The 16,808-nt window shown below is 39.8% G+C and overlaps 1 long non-coding RNA gene across 6 annotated transcripts in view; it reads right to left on the minus strand.

Annotated features, from left to right (window-relative positions):
- LOC131826468 (uncharacterized) overlaps positions 1-16,808 on the minus strand; it is a 268,182-nt gene that overhangs the window by 134,906 nt on the left and 116,468 nt on the right. For 5 of the 6 annotated variants that reach the window (XR_009351612.1, XR_009351610.1, XR_009351614.1 and 2 more), the window contains one exon: positions 12,546-12,619. The exons of the other annotated variant lie outside the window; for it this stretch is intronic. This is a non-coding gene — a long non-coding RNA (uncharacterized LOC131826468). The remainder of the gene's footprint in view (positions 1-12,545; positions 12,620-16,808) is intronic. 6 annotated transcript variants of the gene reach the window in all.

The raw sequence follows: 16,808 nt of genomic DNA on the forward strand, positions 1-16,808 counted from the left end.
CACTCTCTAAATTCACTAAATCTGCTCCCAAACCTAAGAAGAAAAAGTGGCTCAGAGAAAGGTGTTGCTAAAAGGGTCAAACACAGCATCTCACAGGTCTAGCTAATGCCACTGGACCTTGAAGTCCACAGATTGGATCAAAGTCCAATTCCTCTGGCATCTACCTTCTTAAGAAAACCAGAGATACAACAAATTCCATAAAGAATAATTGCAATGATTTTGCTTGACCACTATCTTCATGCAATGAAATCCGCTGCTATATCATAGCAAATAAAACTCTAAAAAGTAAGTAAAATTACCACCATTTTATATAAAGGAAATTGAGACTAAGAGGAGTGGAGATTTTACGTAACACCATGATTGATATCTAAGCCTATATCCAAAGAGCTTCAAAGTTTTGTGCTTTTCTGAACATCTACTTCCAAAGAGACAAAGGTAGAAGAGGATGTATAAAGATTCTCCCAAATAAAAATGGTAAAGTACATTAATACCTGTATTTGCTATGATCTCAACTAGATGAGTGATCCCTGGAGGCAATGGACACTTATGGTCTCGGCAGAGCTAGACCCCTGGCAGCTGAGTGTGAGGTCTTTAATCTGATATAGAGACTCCAGATATAAAGTGACACCAGAGATACAGTTAAATAAGACAGGGTCCTCCACCTGAAGAGCTTACATTATCATCGGGAAAGTAGATCACAATTTTATATAAAACAAACAGAAAACTTATGTTATTAATATTCAGTATGAAGAATTCAAAATAGGGAGATGACAGTGAGCAAATGTGGATGCTGGGCTATCTAGTGTTGTCAGAGAAAATTTCTATTAGGAGATGCATGTATTTAGTACTGCACTATAAGACAAAGGCAGATGTGAAGAAATCTGGGTGGAGTGGGAGGTTAGGGGTGGGAAAAAGACATGGGTAAGATTGTTCCAAAGAAAAGGAAAATCATGCAAAGATCCTGAGAAGGGAACAAGCTTAACTTGCTCATAGAGAAGAAAGGAAAATAAAAAAGGAGAGGTGAGGAAGACCCAGATCCTGTAGGGCTTCCTACGCCAAAGCCAGGAGCTTGACATTTTTAATGGGAAGTCACTGGATGGTTTCCAGAGAGAAGTGACTTAATCTACCTTGTGTTTTAGATGATGACTCTGTAGATGGAACTGTTTGAGAGAAGGGCACATCACTGTGTGAAGGCAAGAGATCAGAGAGACTGGAGGCCACTGTAGAGCCAACAATGATGGAGGCTTGAGCTCAAGTTTTAGCAGTAAGATTGGTGAGTAGTAGTTGGACTCAGGACACACCCTGGAGAAACACCTGCATGGCTGTGTGCAGAGGATAAAGAAAATAAAGTAATAAAAATCCCTAAATCCTAGATTTTTTTTACCTGTACAATAGGTTATGTGGTAAGAACATTTACTGAGACAGCAAAACCTTATAGGAGAGTTGAAGTAGTAGTGGGTGGAGTGAAGGACTCTTCCGTTTTGGTCATGTTATAAATAGTATGGCCAGTAGACATGCAAGTGGAGATGTCATGTTGGTAGTGACATACATGAGTCTGCCAAACAGAAAGGAGACTGGGGCTGTAGATTTAAAAGTGAGAGTCCTTAGCTTATAGATTGTTCTGGAATGGGTGAATTCCCTAAGGAGACACTATATCTGAAGAGACCATGAGAGATAAGGATGTGCCCTGTGTCATATCAAAATTTAGATTCCCAGTGGAATTGTGGACAGCAAGTTACTCATGGCATAGTGTGTCAGGTGGAAGAAAAAGAAAGGGACTGTGAGTCACAGAAGCTTAAAGAAGCATATATTTCAGGAAGGATGGAGAGGTCAACAATGGCAAATGTTACCAAATGCAAGTAAATGAGGGTAGGGAAATCTGGATCAGAATTATGTCTGCTGAAAACTACAGAGCCCCAACTGATATTATCTTAAATAATATGGGGCTAGTTATTTCACATATCAATATGCCTAGACCTTGGGCTATTCTAGGGTTCCTTAATTCAAAGGATCAACACCACCACCAAGAACCACATATTCTCTATCTTGTTTTTTGGCCATGCTCAGATTATGGACAATGTCTTCCTATGTGGTAGAAGATGACTGTACATCTTCAAAACGTTACAGACATAACCATATCCAAGAAAGGAGGTTTCTCGTCTATCCTTTTCTTTTTAGTCAGAACTGCCCAGATATGCCCCCACCAGTCTTTTCCTCAAAATCTACTGGCCTATATTAGTCTTAATGCCAAGTTGATACCAGTCATTGGCTAGAAAAATAGAATTACTTATTATTTTTTACTTAGATCAATTATAATTCTGATCCCAAGCACTGGGAAGGGGTCTGGTTATCTTTCTTGATCACATGTGGAAAATCCCCAATGTAATAAAAGACTTAACTCAAAGAAGAAGATGGAAAAAAAAAAAAAAGAAAAAGAAAAGAGAAGAAGTTAAGAAGAAGAAAAAGAAGGGGAAAAAGGAAGGGAAGGAAGTGGAGTACAAGAAAAAAGGGGGATGGAAATCTAATCAACAGTCTCCAGTACTACAGTTTTATAAAGACAATTTCAGTGGAGGGGGTCCATTAAAGCAAATGCAGAGGAGCCTGGGGGGCTCCGTCGGTTAAGTGTTTGACTCTTGATTTCAGCTCAGGGCATGACCTCAGAGTTATGAGATCAAGCCCCACGTTTGTGGAGCCTGCTTAAGATTCTGTCTCTTCCTCTGCCTCTCCTCGACTTGTGCGCTCTCTGTCGTGTTCTTTCTCTCTGTCTATAAACTAAACAAACAAATAAATAAATAAGCAATCGCAGAGAGAAAGGGGGGGGTGAAGAAGTCAAAACAGTCAACACATACTGTATTTTAAAAAGGTTTTTCGGTTGCAGATTTATTTTAGGATGGATGACTTCGTGCATTTTGTATGTCAGTATGCATGATCCTAAAAGGGGAAAAATGTTGACGTAGGAAATGTGCAGGGGTCAACTCCTTGAGAAAATGAAGTGGAAAGGCATCTAAGACATTAACAGAAGGTTTGGTCTTAGCAACAAAAATAAGCCCAACCTTTGAAGAGGATGGGTAACTCAGTCGTTGAGTACAATTGCTGAAAGGATGATTGAACTGTTAAAAGATAAAGCAGTTCACAACCAGTGGTATCTAGTTTTTTGATAGAGGAAGTGTCACTGGTATCAAGACAGTAGGCAGATGCAGAAGGAATATTTGAAATATGGGGAGAGAAGATAAGAATTAAGGGTCTCTGAGAGGGAGGAAGTGTATTATAGAGCAGGTAGCAGAGTTCAGATTGTTAACACTGTTTTACTGTTACAGTGTTGGCATAGAGTTAGTGGATAATTTGGTCTAGCTGGGGTTGCCAGATAAGTAGGATAGCGGAGGGGGAGAATGGAGCAAAGTGGTCAAGAGTATTTTCGAGGGAGTGTCCCAGGACTCCATCTTGAATTTTTTAGGCTGAGAAAGAAGTAGGGTAAATGTGTACAAAGTTTGAATGAGGTCAGAGAATGTCTGCTGTGAGACTATAACAGGAAGTAATGTAAAAATGTAGGAGGTGAGCAGAAGATGGTCAGAAAAGGGGACGTTTGGAACTGAAATCTGGGGAGTGGTATTACTATCAGCGATGACAAGATGGCTCAGGTGCAATGGAAAACAAGACAGCTGGAGCTGAAGAGTTCAAGGAGTTGGGAGACGAGGAAATAGAAAGGACCATCCTCATCTTGGCTCCTGCAATTATTGGCAGGTGACCTTGGGCAGGCTACCTTACATTCATATGCCTGTTTCTTCATTTTAAAATAGAGGACAAGAGTATATGCCACTTCACAGAGCTATTGTGAACCCTAAGTGAGTTCGCATATACAAAGTACTTTCCATGGTTCCTAGCACCTAGTAAGCATCCAGTAGGTATTTGCAGTTAGTACTACCTGTATTTGTCTTACATATTTATCACTTTATTTTTCAGAGAGTGAAGGCTCTGAAGATATTAAGTGTTACTATATGACAGGCACTATTCTAAGAACCTCTTAAAAAAAAAAAAAAAAAAAAAAAAAAACTCATTGAATCCTCACAATGCCCTAAAAGGGTGGTACTATTTTTATACCCATTTCATAGTTTAAGAGACAGAGAACAGCGAGTAAGTGAGAGAGCCAGGGTTTGAACCAAGCCAGTCTGATTCCCGATTCTCTGCCCTTTACCCTGTTCTATGTGGTGATTTACAGAGGAATAGATAAGGCCAGGAAGTGAGGACACAATCTGGTGGTGGCTATGACAGCCACAAGGAAGGGTCATGGATAATGAAGTCAATGACATGCACTGAAAGAATCTGGGGTTTTGAAAGAGGAAAAGAGGAGAGACAGGCTAGAAGTGACAGGGGGGAGCAAAGCTTAGGAGACACAGAAGCATGTCAAGCATTTCCGACCAAAAGTACAACATGAAAAAACAACTTCAAATTTGGGCATCCAGTGGGCTTGGCAGTTCCTTAGGGTTCTGTCCTTGTAATTGTATTTTTATCACAGGGAGAGGAAGTTCTTTTGAAGTCCTTGTCCTCTATTTGTGCCTTGCTAAGAATCATACTCAGTTTAAGAGTAAGTTTATCTTAACCTGATAAGGGGATACTGAAGTAAATTTTATTGTGGGGTGTGTGTGAGCAGAGGGAGTGGGGTGGCTCTTAGACCAATACCCATGTGACAGTAGTTTTTAAAAAATAGAGGAAAACTCTCAAATTTAGAGACTTTTTGGTTTGTGAGATATTGCAAATAATGTAATTAGAGACACATTTTCAAATTCAATTTTCCATGACAGGGGATAAATAAATAAACTAAACACTTTTCAAAACCAGTCAGTATAGATCAGGAGTCAGCAAAGCACAGCTCATGGGCCAAATCCAGTCCACCACCTGTGTTTTGTATGGTCTGAGAACTAAGAACACCTATTATATATGTAAATGGTAGGAAAAAAAAATCAAAAGAAAACTTTTATTTAGTAATATGCAAAAATAATACAAAACTCAAACTCTAAATGAAATAATTAAAATCTCATTGCATACTATTATTAATAGATGAACATTTGCAAAATATTTTGATGATGGGGACATCAAACCCAATTAAATGAAACATTATCTCCTCCTAAAGAATTCCATTTTTCTCATTCTACTACAAAAAAATATACTCAATGATCACTATATTTTTTAATTTCATCAGTGAAATACAGTGGACATTTGTTTTCCCTCATGTTACATAAGCACCTACATAATAGTCTCAATTTTATCTTTTAGCCTAAGAAGTTTATAAGTTTTGTTATAGGAAAACTTTGTTAACTTCTGGTAATAGATAAGAGGTAAACAAAGTTAACATCATAATGTAAATATTATAATGTGATATATGGACTCTGTATATCAATGGAACCATTTGATTACATATTCCTTCAGCAAACACACATTTATTGAGCACCAGCAACTATTTGGGTTGCTGAGGATATAAAGTTGAAAATATATGGTCTTTGCTCTCAAGAAAATCACAGTCTTATTATTTTATTGCTGTGGTAATTCTGGTAGAATTTAAGAAGAACAGAGGATTTCTATAAAATTCTCCTTCAAATGAATATGTCCTCCTCTTTCTCCCACTCAGTTTCCAGCTTTTATTGGGTACTGAATTTTATATTTCTATATAGCCGTTAAGTGACTTACTGTTTTTCAATATAGGATAGAAAATGGGAGCTAACAAATGTGACCTCTCTTTTGTACCTGTAACTCCACTGGAGTGTCTTGCAACCTGACCTCTCTCTCCTATGCTTAATCCCTATTATGCCATTTAATTTGCCAGGGTCCTAGCATACCACCTGAATAAAGTCATCCAAGATCTGTGTCTCTGCCTAGTGAACCTGAGCCTCGTCCATGATCATTGCAATTGCACTGCTCATATACAGAATCAAGACCCAAAGCCATTTTCCATATTTTTCAGTAGCTAACGCTTACGCTTTTCTTCCTAAATTGCCTCTGACATCAATAGCCCTACAGGATTTCAATGTGGGTTTAAGAGACTGAACTACCAATGAATATGGGGCATTCTTGTAGCATGCAATCATAACTTGTGCTTAGCTTTCATAACAAAATCTTGTCCAAAACCATCTCAAAGAAGCCAAAACCAATCTAAAACCACTTCCTAGGTCCACATTGCATAACAAGTGGATCTGTTCTTTCCCACCACATGATGAAGGGCACTAGGTAGCTAGATGCCTAATCATGTGAATGGTGAAAGTATTTGTCTATTGGGTTTAGCCTACAAAAACTGTAAGATTTCTGTTTCCAGGCTATTTATTAAACACTTTTTCTATTTACATTATTGCTACTCTTTCTTTGACTCCTGAAAAGAGTCTGTTGCTCTCTCTCTCTTCCTTCACATCCGAACAAAACTCTGTGGGATGGGGGGAGTGGGAAATCTAAGGCTTTCACTTAATACCCATAGATCAAGAAACACAGGAGAAAGAGAATGAACCTCTAGGAGCTGCACTGATAGAAACAAAGGAGCCAGGGACATGGAGCTTTCCAACATCAAAATATTTTTCTCATGTCCCAAGTATCTGGCTTCCCCAAGCTCTATCAATACTCTTGAGCTTATGTGTCTGGGAAATAGCAAGGATTTGAGAATGCTTACTTGGTTCAGTAAGCACATCTCTCCCAATGTCTTCTGTGATAGCAATAGAGATTCTCTGAATTCTAAGTCCATGGGAAAGAAGCCTCCATTCCGTCCCTCTTAGATTACAAAGAAAAGAACTGGGAGGTCTCTGTGTTGACACCAGCGCAATTTGTACAAAGAGAGAGGGTTTGGGCAATGGGGGAATGGAGAACGACAAAAGAATGAACTAAAAGCTAACACGGACAGAAATCAAGAACTTATTTAAAAGTCAGAAAAAAATTAAGTGTGCAGCGAGGGCAGGCACACATGTAAATATAATGACCCATGGTCCAGATCACACAAAGTGATTCTAAGCAGCCCCATAACCTGTTCCACCCCATCATCCAAACAAAAGAAAGACATTCCTTCAGTTGATTTATTATGGTCTCTGAAACTGCCAGCATTATCATAATTTTTTAAGGGCGTAACAAAAGAGATATGTATTTTAACTTAATGAAACCAATCTGATGCCATTTTGGTAAGAAAGTAACAAACTGATTAATAGATTGCTGAGGTTGGGGTACGCCTCACTTACACCCACCACCATCAAAACAAGAGTCTTCAAACAATTCCACTTTGTGTATCCCACACCTCTGGGAAGATACCATCATGCTCTAGCCTTGATCAGAATCCTAAAAAATTCTTTATCTCCCCCAAACAATGGCATAAGTGGTCACCAACTGTGTAATTTTTACTTCCTACATATCTCTCAAATCTGCCCCCTTCCTTTGTATCTACATTGCTTCTATCTCAATCAAGGTCACCCCATCTCATCGGGATTTCTGCTCTAAGATAGGATCCTATTCACTGACCCTCTTTAGAGACATTTCTAATCTGTAGATCTTGTCACCTTCTTGCATAACTAGCCTGTGAGTCTCCCACCACCTGCAGGATCAAGCTAGCTCTCAATTCCATCTTTACAGAACACTTGCTTTGTGGCCCTTGCACAACAAATCTCAGCACGGCTTTAGTGAAATGCTCCACCACTGTGAAATTTCTTCCAATGTTTTATGCTGTCTCGTGCCCTTACATCTTTGTTGTAATGCTGGATATTTTTTCCTATATGTCTCATGAAACTGTGTCCTCCGTAAGCAGAGGGACCATGTCCACTTCACTGTGACAACCATGACATTTGACATCATGACTGGCACATGGTAGAATGAGACAAAAGACTGGTCACTTTCAAATTGAATTGACAATTCCAAAAGGAAGGAGGGTTTGCTGGGTGAGTGCGGATATCACAGGGATGAGGGTGTAGTTATTTCTGACAGTCATAAGAAAATGCAAGAGTCCTGAAAATTTGGGCCAAGGAGAGTAGGACAGGGTGACTGATAGGTACCAGAGGGGGAAAAATGCATCAAAACAAACTGTCTACTGCATAATTTTGCAGAGGGCTGGTCCTGATGTGAAGGGTGGCTCAAAAGGAAATTACTGCCCAACACAAGCGTAAAGAATACCAATTATTTTCCTCTTAAGTAGGGCCAGACCAACTCAACAGAAAACCATAGAGGATGGGCACAGCATTCCTGGAAGGAGCTGATGGTGGTGGTGTCGTCAGCTGAGTTGTCTAAGGAGACACGATCCGGGAGCCACCCAGCTGACGGCTGGTACACCACAGATGGGCATGCTTCTTGGAAAAGACCTGTGGCAATTAGGAATTCAAGCTTAGCCCCAACTTTTCAGATGAAGCCTTCTAATTTTCCTTTTCCCTCCTCTGAGCTTCTTCCAGGAAACCTGCCTTGTCCTCTGCTGCGGTCGGGAAAGATCAAATATGCCTTTTACCGAAAGGCAGGGCTTTCCTCTCCTCCCTGCTCCTTCATGTGAACCCACATGCTCACAGAGGGGCATGCCTGGGGATCTGACATGGAGCCACCTCCATTCTGTGTCTAGGATCCTGCATGTATCCTTATGAGAGCACACAAGGTCAAGGTGAAAGTCCAGACCTGCTGGTCTAAGACAGTTAATGATAAGAGACGAATGTGACAATGAAAACCACTTTGAATAGAATTATTCTGAGATACATTTTAAGTCCAGACAACTTTTGGATACTTTTGTTCCATGCCTTCATAGTTTCACTCCTGTTCACTAATTTTAACCAAAAATGCTACCAGGAGAATTAGGTATTTAAAAAAAAAAAAAAAAAAAAAGCATGGCCTATCTACTAATTAAAATAAAAATCGGTTGGTTGACTAGGAGAAAAAAAATGATTCTGTCTTGATATCCAATATTTTCTCCCCATGTTCCAATCAAATCTGCAAACTTTCCCAGGCATTTTCTTCCTGTTTCCCATGGACATACAGCAAACCTTCTAGTAGGTTTCTTCTATATATCTCCTTCCTCCATTCTGCCCAATACTTTTAACTCTCCCACCATAGAATCATTCCCCTTCCACTTCTATCCCTCTTGTTAGGTGGTGAACTTCTAGATGAATCTTAACCTGTTAACCGGTTATCTTAACCTATCATCATTCGGTCACTCCTTCTAAACAACTCTTCCAGTGTGTCACTGTAGGACTATAAGCTCATCATGGGCAGGGATCATGGCTTATTTCAACACACAGAAGTCAATGAACGTGTAAGTATTGGTTGCTTGTCTAATTTGGCCAAAACACTGGTCGATCACATACTGCCATGTCCAAAGTTTGTATGCAAAAACACTGTTGCTCTTTTCCAAAACCTTTTTCCCCAATTAAGGTAAATACTGCAGATAGAGGGATTGAACTATCTCTTGGTATCAGCCCATGATCACCCTTCAGAGGGCTATGAAGGTGCAGGTGTTAGCACTCAACCAGATTTTGAACTTGAGGTGGTGGTGATGGTGATGATGATCTAGGTTATTTCTCACTCAAGATACTCATAGAAATATAGCCACAGGGCTCAGTCATTGCCCCTATGAGGCTAGAAAAGCCGGGTAGTCCTGGAAGTAGAGGAACCATGAGGTCACAGCAGAATGGTCATGAAGAGAAATGTGCTATATTTCATAAATCACAGGGTTCCTGACCCAAGGAACAACTCAATTTCTTTGACAATCCCAAAGTATTTTTAGCCATTGAACTGGTTAGTTCCTTGTCTGAATAATATTCCTCCTTTGTTTACTCAACTCTTGATCCTTCCTTCCTTCCTGCTGTGAAATGGTATGTTTACTGTGTATGGCTAAATCACTACCATCTTTATTTGTGTTTTTATTGCCAAGACATTCACAATCCTTGTTCCCCCAATCTGGAAGGAAAAGCCATAACTTAAAAAGAAAAAGAGAGAAAGAAAGAGAGAGGGGAGGGTGAGGAAGAGAAGGGAAGGGCAGGGCAGGAAAAAGAAAAAGAAATCTGGCTTTTACATTAGCAGAAATGTTTCATTTTATTTTCTACCACATTCCGAGCACTTTCATGGTGTCGGGTATCATTAAGCATTTAACACATACTATTTGTTTACATTCACCACACCAATAGCTAGATACTTGTTACTCTTCTCAGTTTTATTTATGGGAAAATAAGCATAAAGAAACATTCTCGGGGCACCTGGGTGGCTCAGTGGGTTAAAGCCTCTGCCTTCAGCTCAGGTCATGATCCTAGGGTCCTGGGATCGAGCCCCGCATAGGGCTCTCTGCTCAGCGGCGAGCTTGCTTCCTTCTCTCTCTCTCTGCCTGCTTCTCTGCCTACTTGTGATCTCTGTCTGTCAAATGAATAAATAAAATCTTTAAAAAAAAAAAAGAAAAAAGAAACGTTCTCAACATCATCTGCTAATATATGTAAAGATGGAATTTGAACCCAAGTCAGTGAGACTCCAAACTAACTCACACTACTGATCTTCTATGATCTTAAAGTGTGTCTTCATTACAGGTAACTCCCTCCAATTCTGACCATGTTCATCAGTTTCAAAAACACCCCTTGCCAAAGAGAACTGGGTATCATGCAAGACCAGAGAAATCATAGATTCCCTCATCTTATTGATATAACAAAGACCTAAAGAATTTAAATGAGTCACGTAAGATATCAAAGATACTTCGCGCCATCTCATATCCAAATTGGGTTTTCTTGTCTTCCTGTTGGTCTATTCTTGTTACAACACCAATTTCTTGTGCCCTTTATATCTTTACCATGATTTTTCTGTTGATCAGGATTTCTTTTCCCTCACTTCAGAAACTTTGCTTTTGGCAAAGGAGAATGAAACATCTCAGAGGGCTCTGTCCAAATATATCATTTGAAGCTATTATGCACAGACTGGATACATTAAACCTTTTGGATGCTTAAGACATCTTGGTTATGAAAGATGATTATGTTAATGAATATGTTAATTCACACTTTCTCACTTTATAAATTACCCGTAGGAATTCACTTGGCTGGTGGATGAGACTAAATACAAGCCAGGCCAAATGCTAGGCCAACTTCAAATTAGGCATATTTGTTTTGGATGACTTCCCATGTCCCTGCTACCTTTCCCTCACCTCCTAGCTTTCGTCTTCTTCCCTGATCACCCATCACCCACCCGTTGGTTGCCTAAGCACACCCTGTGCCAACGTCTTTCTTTCTCACCTCCACTGCCCTCTCTCCTCCTCTCTCCAGCAGCTCTCCTCCCTTAAGCTAGATGATTTCTCTCAAGGTTTTGAGGAACTCGATCTTTTATTCCTATGCTTTCTTCTGTCCTTTTTCCTTCATTCCAAGAGCACTTTCCCCTTCCAATACATCCTTCAACTCACTCCCTACAAAAGAATTCCACCAGAATGGGGCATTGCCATAGTCCTGGGATCTTTTTTTTTAAGAATTTATTTATTTATTTATTTGACACACACAGAGAGAGAGAGAGAGAGAGAGATCACAAGTAAGCAGAGAGGCAGGCAGATAGGGAGGGGGAAGCAGGCTCCCCACTGAGTACAGGGCCTGATGCGGGGCTGGATCCCAGGACCCTGAGATCATGACCTGAGCCAAAGGCAGAGGCTTAACCCACTGAGCCACCCAGGCCCTCCATAGTCCTGGAATCTTTCTAAGACCTCTTTTCCATTTTCCATGACTACTACCTGATCAACACTAAGTTGAATACCACTCCTTCATATTCTGCTCTTTCAGATGGTTAATGAAATTAACTCTTAATGTCACTATTAATATTAATTAATAATTCATAACATTAATAATTTATTAATAGAAATCTCTTGTTAATATTAATATTTGTTATCATTTCACTAAATAAATGTTGGTTAAATAAAGTCAATAAACCAATCTCTGCCAATGTGTGAACATCCCAATACGTTACCTCACATAGTAATCAATTCAAAAGCATAGATGAGAATCCAGAAGACCTTCTAGGAGTAACTACATTTAAAGACAGGTAGCAATACTGATTTCTTTTCTTTCAATTATTTTTTCTTTTTCTTTTTCTTTTTCTTTCTCTTTTTAGTAGGCTTCACCCTCAAGTGGCCCTCAAACCCATGACCCTTACATTAAGAGCCTCATCCTCTTCTGACCAAGCCAGCCAGGTGCCATTTTTATTTATTTTCTTTTACTTTTAAGCAAGCTCTATTACCCAATGCGGGGCTTAAACTCACAACCCGAAGATCAAGAGTCCCATGATCAACTCAGCCAGCCAGGCGTTCCTGTACTTTCTCAAATCACATTGTAAAGACAAATCATGGCCAGGATTCTTTAACTCCAAGTTTAAGATTATTCATCCAAGCCTTGCTAATTTCCATTTCATCCCTCCTTGTGTCTATGATGCTTGTTCCCAAATAAATGGTTTATAATTTCATGAGACAGTAGTAAAAGCTTTATTCTTCCTTTCATTTACAGGGTTTATTTTTTAATTGAAAAAGTAATGCAAGCTTGTTCTGATAATCAAGTCCAAATATATGGAGGGATAGAAGGAAACCATTAACAAATTCACTCTACCTTGTTTCTATTCCAGTGTGAAATAACCAATGTTAAGAGTTTGGTGTGAATCCTTCCATCCTTTTCTCCATGATCTGAAAAATCATATTCAAAATAAATTCATATGTTCGCACAAAGATATAAACACATATAAATAAAATGTTTGATTTATGTTTCCAATATGGGATCATCTCATGCATATGGATTCCCTACTTGCTTTTATTCTTAATAATATATCATGAACATCTCTTATGTCTTTATATTATGGAGTACTATAAATTAGTCAACTTTCTCCCTATTGATAAAATATTCAGGCTGTTTCCAGTCTATTGCCACTACAAATAATAATACAGGAAATATCACTGACTACAGTTTTGCATTTTAGTGGCTATTTTTATCTGTAGGATATATTTCCCAAAATGGGATTGCCTAGGTCAAAGAATACACCCATTATTTTTCTGGAAAGGACTGGTTAGAGCAATTCATGCTTGCATGAACTATGTCTGAGACTATCTGTTCCTTAGCAGATTTATAATATGATCATGTTCAATGATGTATGATAAATGATATATATATGATAAATACTATATGAGTTACAAGCAAACAATAGGTCTATGTGCGCTTGTCTAAGATAGTAAGATGTGCAGTGCCTGGTGGCTTAGTCAGTTAAGCGTCTGACTTCAGCTCAGGCCATGAGCTCAGGGTCCTGGGATGGAGCCCCATATCGGGCTCCTCACTCAGCAGGGAGTCTGCTTGTCTCTCTCCCTCTGCCACTCCCCCAGCTCATGCTCTTTGTCTCTCTCTCAAATAGATAACTAAAATTAAATTAAAAATAGATAAAATAGCGAGATCTCTAAAATGAGAGGACTGAGACAGAAGGAAAAGGGCCGTCTTTCAAGATGTATCCTAACATTTTACACAGGTTAACGCTTATTTAAAAATAACAGCAGGAGCACCTGGCCTGCTCAGCAGGTAGAACGTGAGACTCTTCATTTCAGGGCCCTCAGGTCAAGCCTACTTGTGGAGTCTACTTTAAAAAAAAAAAAAAATAGCACCAACAGTTCTTTTAGGAGTGTAATGGTAGAGGCGGCTACTTTAAAGAAAGGACAAATGTAACTTTCAGGAGGAGGTGGAGAGAGGGAGGGTGGTGTTATTGCCAGTCAACCCTCAAGCACATTGCTCTGATTTGATGTATGTAGATGAATCACTTGGCCAGTTCCTCGTTTTGCCCATTCGTTGTCAAGCTGTGCAGCCAGCCGTTTCCTGGAGTGGCTCAGAGTGGACCTAGGAGGCAGCAGAGTGCGTGTGTCTAAGTGCACACTGGCAGCTAAAAGCAGCTAACACCTACCCAGTGCTTGCAATACGCCAGATGCTCTTGTAAATGCTAAGTTCAATTCCCTTGATATCACTGCCCCCTGCACCACAAATCCTCACACACCTCCTTGAATGTCCAATCCATCCAAGCCACCTAAATGCCTCAATGGTATGGACTGTTGGGTGTCATGTTTGAGCCTGACCCATACTGCCTACATCCTGACTTCCCTTGCCACATTCTCATCTCAGTCCCGTGCACTCTGCCTCCTGTCCACACTGCTCCACAGAAATTGCTAAGGTGACAATTACTGGGTGCCTTCCATGTGGCCAAATCCAGGAAGCACCATTTTCTTTTTCTACTTTGCGACATGTGGTTTCTGTATGCCTTTGTGAAACCAGGTCTCACCTCTTGCTATGCTCATGCATAACCCTCTTCCCTGGCTTCCTCCTAACACCATTGTTTCAGCCCGGTTTCAATCATGGCCTTCTTTTTCTCCATCGTTCCCCTCAAGGGTCGTAAACTCGCATCTTTTCCCCCCTCCCTGGAAAACCCAATCCATAACCATGGAATCAGATACAATTTATTTGCTGTCAATACACAAAGCTAAATGCCTGGACCTGAATGGCTTCTGAGAACCAGATCCTTATATCCAACGACCTAACAGAGACAGTAGATATACTCATCAATGATTAAAATAAAACTCACCTCTCTTTCTTTAAACAAGCCTGTTCTTCCTCCATATTCTCTGCATATCATGACTATCCAATTAGTACTCACTTTAAAATTTAAGGATGTCCTACTAACATCTCCTTCTCCCTAAGCCCCCCAAGAATGGTAGCAAACATTTATTGAGTTTTGATGCGTGGCCATGTTCTTCTCATGCTTTGATCCATTTTATTGAGAAGAACCCCATGCAATCGCTACTAAAATCCCAACTCCACAGAGAATGGAACTGAGGCTCAGAGATATGAAGCCGCTTGACCAATATCTTGCAGGCAGTACAAGGCAGTGATGGGATTTAAATAAAAGAATTTTTAAAAGTTCAACTACATTATGTGACTTCTCACCCAAGTTCCAGCCCTGATTATAAATATAAAGCTATGATGGTTAATTTTATATACCAACCGGACTTGGCCATAGGAAGCCCAGATATTTGGTTTAACATTAGGCTAGATTTGTCTGTAGAGGTATTTCTGGATCAGATTGACATCTGAATATGTAGGCTGAGCAAAGTAAATTATTCTCCCCAATGTGGATGGAGCACCTCCAATCTATTGGAGACCTGAACAGAACAAAAGATGGGGTAAGAGAGAAAGTGCTCTCTCTGACTAGGACATAGGTCTTCTCCTGTACTCAAATCAGAATTTACACAATGGGTTCTCCTGGTTCTCAGGCCTCCAGATCCAGACTGGAATGATACCACCAGCTCTCCTGGGTCTCCAGCTTATAGACATTAGACCATGGGACTTCTCAGCCTCCATAAAGGAGTGAGCCAATACCTTATATTAAATAAGACAATACATAGCTATGTGCCACTGGTTCTGCTTGTCTGGAGAACTCCTACTAGTACTACAGCCAATATATAGAGAGAATTCCTGCATTTGAAGCATTGGATACTAAGAACTTTTCAGAAATTATCTCACTTAATCCACATAACAACCATTTATCCCATTTTACCAATAGAGAAACCAAGATTCGGCCCAACTGGTATGCTACCAAGAAGTGCTGCCAGGATACCAGGACTCAAAACCAACACTTAACTTCTGTGATTTTCCTCTCCATCACAGCTACTCCCCTGACCCAGGCCCTCTTTATTTCATCCTTAGCTATATATTGCTTCCCCTTCTATTCCCTTGAGCCCACTACATGGTTCTATTATTAGCACAGAGCACATCATTTCCTGACTGTTACTTGTCAGGGGCTTTGTAAAGGCAGAGAGCTCATCTTCTTCATCTCTATCTCCATCTGAACATCAGTACGTTTTAGATGAATGGACAGATGGTTGCATATCCTTCCCCATCACCAGGATGGCTTATTCATGAACAAATCTTTAAGGTTTCATCCCAGCCACCATGGACAGAGAGATGGATCAGTGAAAAATGAAAAATCAAATATATATAGTGAAACCATCATAGGCAGCTCAGTAATTCTACCATTCCTCGTTTGGTTTCCTCTACAAGTCCTCAGCTAGAAATTTCACAATTAACACAAAAGGGTAGTCGAATGGAGCATCAGTTGGTTTGTTTGTGTTGATTTTAACCAATTTTAAACAATTTGATTTTTTTTTTTTAAGATTTTATTTATTTATTTATTTATTTGACAGAGAGAGAGAGATCACAAGTAGGCAGAGAGGCAAGCAGAGAGAGAGGAGGAAGCAGGCTCCCTGCTGAGCAGAGAGCCCGATGTGGGACTCGATCCCAGGATCCTGAGATCATGACCTGAGCCGAAGGCAGCGGCTTAACCCACTGAGCCACCCAGGCGCCCTAAACAATTTGATTTTAAATAATTTAAGGAATTGTAACTAATTATGGATGAGGAAAGTATGTATTTCTTTATCCAATAATCACACCCAAACCCACACCTTAGCATTAAATCTAAACGATTTATTCCCTGTCATTAGCACTTAAACCACGATGTTATATAGTGTGTTCCCATAGGATAGTATTATGTGGTTTTATAAGCAGTTTCTCCCCCCATAGCTTTTTAAAGATGTCAACTTCCTATGAATTAACATCATGGTAGGAACTTAAATAAGTTTTCACGTTTCAGAAGGAATTGGTCAATGTGTACCCAAACATCCAGATGTGTAACCACAAAAATTGTTTCCTTTGAAGAGGACATTTTTTTTTTTTACCTCTTCCCATAGACAAGTCAGCTGAGCAGCAGAATCTGACTTGCTCTGAATTCAAGTCAACTATTCTTTCTTAAAATAAATGAGACCATTTGTCCTTTATTATCTATAACTAAAA

Source organism: Mustela lutreola, chromosome 3, assembly GCF_030435805.1.
Source record: "Mustela lutreola isolate mMusLut2 chromosome 3, mMusLut2.pri, whole genome shotgun sequence".
NCBI classification, from domain to species: domain Eukaryota; kingdom Metazoa; phylum Chordata; class Mammalia; order Carnivora; family Mustelidae; genus Mustela; species Mustela lutreola.